Source organism: Exserohilum turcica, assembly GCF_000359705.1.
Source record: "Exserohilum turcica Et28A unplaced genomic scaffold SETTUscaffold_17, whole genome shotgun sequence".
NCBI lineage: Eukaryota > Fungi > Ascomycota > Dothideomycetes > Pleosporales > Pleosporaceae > Exserohilum > Exserohilum turcicum.
This window is the reverse complement of record NW_007359992.1, coordinates 488062-492227: the sequence shown is the minus strand read 5'-3', so window position 1 is coordinate 492227 and position 4166 is coordinate 488062.

The following is a 4166-nucleotide window of genomic DNA, read 5'->3' as shown; positions in this document are numbered from 1 at the left end:
AGAACGGCCTCGGCCAAAGTCTTACATAGCCTCGAGCTCACTAGACTCTAATGGAACAATAATAATAGTAGTAATCTTAACTATATTAAAATAATAGTAGCGATATCCTCCCGCCTAGTATGTTGTTAAGAGTATAGATCAAGTGGAAGTAATATAAGACTTCTGGTATTGATCTTCTTGTTGGTTAGTTTTCGCAAATAGAGCGGCAATGTGCAAGAGGATAGTTACTTTAGGCAAGTAGAATAACTCTCTATATTATACTTATACTCAAAACTTAAGTTAAACACATCAAGCTATAAGGGCTTAATGCCTAATGCTATATACTTGTGTAGTCCTAGTGTCCTAGTAGTCCTAGTAGTAACGAGGGGTTATAGGACTACAGGGATCGGTAGGACTAGTCACGTGGTCCTAGTAAGTCCTAGTGCATAAAGCATGCCAAGGCTAAGTAGGATCTATAGGACTCGTCACGTGATTCCTTTTCTTGCTACATTCCCGCTGTCTCTTAGATTACCTGTAAAACAAATCTAACAGCGAAATGTCCTCTACATTCTAAGGCTAGTCGTAACACTATCCTCCTCCTCTTATAACTCGTCCTTAAGGCAATGTGTGGCCTAGGTTTTTAGGAGAGGTATGTTGCTGCGATTATGTAGTTGTCGTAATTAGGGTGTTTATAGAAGTAAGTTAGTGTTAGGAAAGGTAGGTTATTGTAAATAAGGGGTTGCTATTAACGTGGCGTTCGTGCAAGCGCCGTCCTCCTAGAAGCTAAGGGTTTCTAGGAGCGTTTCGTTCTTAGGAGCGGTAGGTTTCTAAGAACGCTTAGTTTCTAGGAACGCTTAGGGATAGATACTTCTATCTATAACGGGTTTAGTCTAACAAGCACCGCGTTCTAAGGGTGTGGTGTTTGTTACGCTAACTTAATTAGAGTTTAGCGTAGTGGCGCGCTATAACTAGGCTTGCCCCGCGTTATCTAGGTGCGCATTGTGTTCTTAATGAGTTCTCTTCCACTTTCTCGTTCCGCTTAGTTCCGTCATTATCTTGCTAACTGCATTAAGTCCACTAGGGTCCTTACTATAGTTTCTTGTTCTTGTTATTTGAGGAAGTGGTTGCCTTGCAAGATATCTTCTCTTAACTAAAAGTGTGTAAACTATGTTCGTGCGAACTATATAAGTTGTAAACTAGAGAATTAACTGTTACCTAATTTTTTAAAAATTAATAAGGAAATGTCTCGTCTAGAGCAGTTAGAAGATAAGGAAGAGGCTCGTCTTCGTGTTGAGGAGGATATGGCCGAGGCGGCCTTATCGCGTGCGCGGTAGGCGCGGGAGAAGCTTTCGCGGCTTTGAAAATAAAAGAAATTGTTGCGTCGTAAGGAGCAGGAGATGTTTAATTATAGTTTAGCTATAGTTAAGGAGTTAGAGGCCCTTAAGAAGTTGGAGGAGTTTAACTCTAAGGTTGCGTTAGTAAACCTAGAGGCTCCTTTAGGCGCGGCTACTGTAGATTAGTCTTTTCTATAGGATGTTAGTAATACTATGCCAGGCGCTAGCGGCAGTTCGTAAGGTTTGTTTCTCGTTCCTATGTATTCTCGCTATCTAAGTATTCTAACTACTTAATTAGGTATTCTATTTCGTTGTTTTTGTTTTAGTGTGCAATAATTTTTTTAACTTTAAACTCGTCTTCTTCCTTAGGTTTATAATAGAATGTTTTCTATAGTAGCGTTTTAGGGTCTGCTAGTTCTAATAGGCGTATGTGGAATCTTAGGTGTATCTTCGCGTCAGCTGGCAGGTCGAGTGTATATGTAACTAGTCCGTTTTGTTTTAAAATTAAAAATAGTCTGACCTTAACGTTATCTAGTCCCTTGCTAGGTTATTTTATGCAAAGGTTTTTTGTAAGTAGATATACTTTATCCCCCTTCTTTAGCTAAGGTGCTATTTTTCTTTTCTTATTCTAATAGGAAATGCTTTAGCGTTAAGCCTATTTAAGTAATTCTCGTAGTTCTTTATAGATTTTCTTAAGTTGTTTGGCTGTTGCAATAGCTGCTTCTGTCTTTAGACTTAGATATGTTCTAGTAAAGAGGTTTAGATGTCGTCCGTAGTTGGCGTAAAACGGTGTTTTGCCTATTGCTTCTAATGTTTTGTTGTTGTATGCTATCTATGCTATAGGTAGTAGTTATACCTAATTGTCTTGCTAATGATTAACGTAAATCCTAAGATATGTCTTCATTGTTTAGTTTGTTCGTTCTGTTTGTCTGTTGGTTTGTGGATAGTAAGCTGTCAATAGCTTCCTCTTAGTTCCAATTGCTGCGAGTAGTGTCGTCCAAAAGTTGGATGTGAATAGCTTGTCTCTATCGCTAATAATTGACTTTGGTATTCTGTGGTGTTAGATAATTCTGTCGTGGATAATGTGTGCTAGGTCCACTGCTGTGTAGTCGTTCCTAAATAGGATATACTCTGCTTGTTTTGTGAAGCGATCCACTACAACAAGTATTGCGTTGTAGGTAACCTTAGTCGTTAGATCCTTTGATGCTAGTAATCCTATAACAAAGTCTATAGAGATGTCTGCCTATAGTTCTTGTGGTAGCTCTAAAGCTTGCATTTCTCCGTATAGTGCATGCGTGCTATGCTTGTTCTTTTAGCATTCTGCGCATTTGGCGATGTACGCTATAACTTTGTCTTTTATTCCTTTAAATTAGTAGTTACGCTAAATTAGTTCTATAGTCCTGGTGATTCCTAGATGTCTGTGTACAGGATTATTGTGGTGTTCTTTAATAATAGTGTTTTATACTTCTTTAGGTATATCGTTCCTAATTTTCATAATAATGTTAAGTTTATATACAGGTCCTAGGGATCCATCTCTGTTAGTCTTGAGTATAGGTTTGTTAACTATTGTCTTAGTTCCTGCGATATTGTGTTGTTAGCTAAGAGCGTTAGCTCTTCTATTTTCTTTTCTTAGTGTGTAGACGATTTTAAACTTGTATTGTTCTAATAGTTTGGCCTATCTAGTCTATCTTTAGTTAAGTACCTTTGTTATTATGAAGTGTACTAGGTTCTTATAGTCTGTATAGATCGTGAGTTCTGAACAGCTTTCTGCGTATACTCTCTAGTGCTGCAGACATGCTACAATAGCTAGTAATTCCTTGTTATGTACATCGTATCGTTCTTCTAGTCCTAAGAACTTCCTTGAGTAGTATGCTACTAGGTGCCACTTGTCGCTGATGAGTATGCTCGCACAGCCTCCTAGGGCTAGATCTAATGCGTTAGTTTCGATCTTTATTAGTATGCCTAGTGTAAATATTCTAAGACATGGTGGTGTGACACATGCTGTCTTAAGCTTGTTAAAGGCTTTGTCTGCTTCTTTGCTCCACACAAATGGCGTATCTTTCTGCGTAAGTCGTGTTACTAGTATCGCAATCTTCAAAAAGTCCTAAATAAATTGTTAGTTAAAGTTTACAAATCCTAAGAATAATTAGATTTCTGTAACTATAGTTGGTGTTGGCTAGTCTTTAATAACTTAAATCTTCTCTTCGCTCATTTGTACTCCATTAACTCCTACTATGTAGCCTAAGAAGTCGACCTTAGTCTTGTAGAATTCACACTTCTTTAGCTTAAGTCTAAAGTTGTGTTCGTCTAGAGCCTTAAGTACTTTTGTTACATGTTTAATGTGATCCTTCTCATCTTCTAAATAGATAAGGATGTCGTCTAGGTAGGCAATAACAAATATGTCTAGGTATAGCCTAAGTACATTATTAATAAGTTCCTAGAATGTCGCTAGGGCGTTTGTAAGCCTAAATAGCATAACTATATAACGTATTCCACCACCGAGAGTGCCACCCCACCGAGAGTGCCACTTTTTCTTGGCATCGCGAACTTCACGTACGAAAGACAATGCCTCAACAACAGAACGTGATATTTACTCAGCAAGAGGGTAGGCTTACTCTAGCAGTTCAGGCCTATCGTACAGGCCAGTTTAAGAGCATTCGACGCGCTGCAGCAGCCTATAACGTCCATCATCAGCAGATCTCTCGGCGGCTTCAAGGAATCACCTTTCGACCTACGACGCAGCCAAATTGCCAGAAGCTAACTAAATCTGAAGAGCAAACTATCGTACGATACATTCTTGACCTAGACTCGCGAGGATTTCGCCCCCGTCTATGTGAAGTAGCAGATATGGCA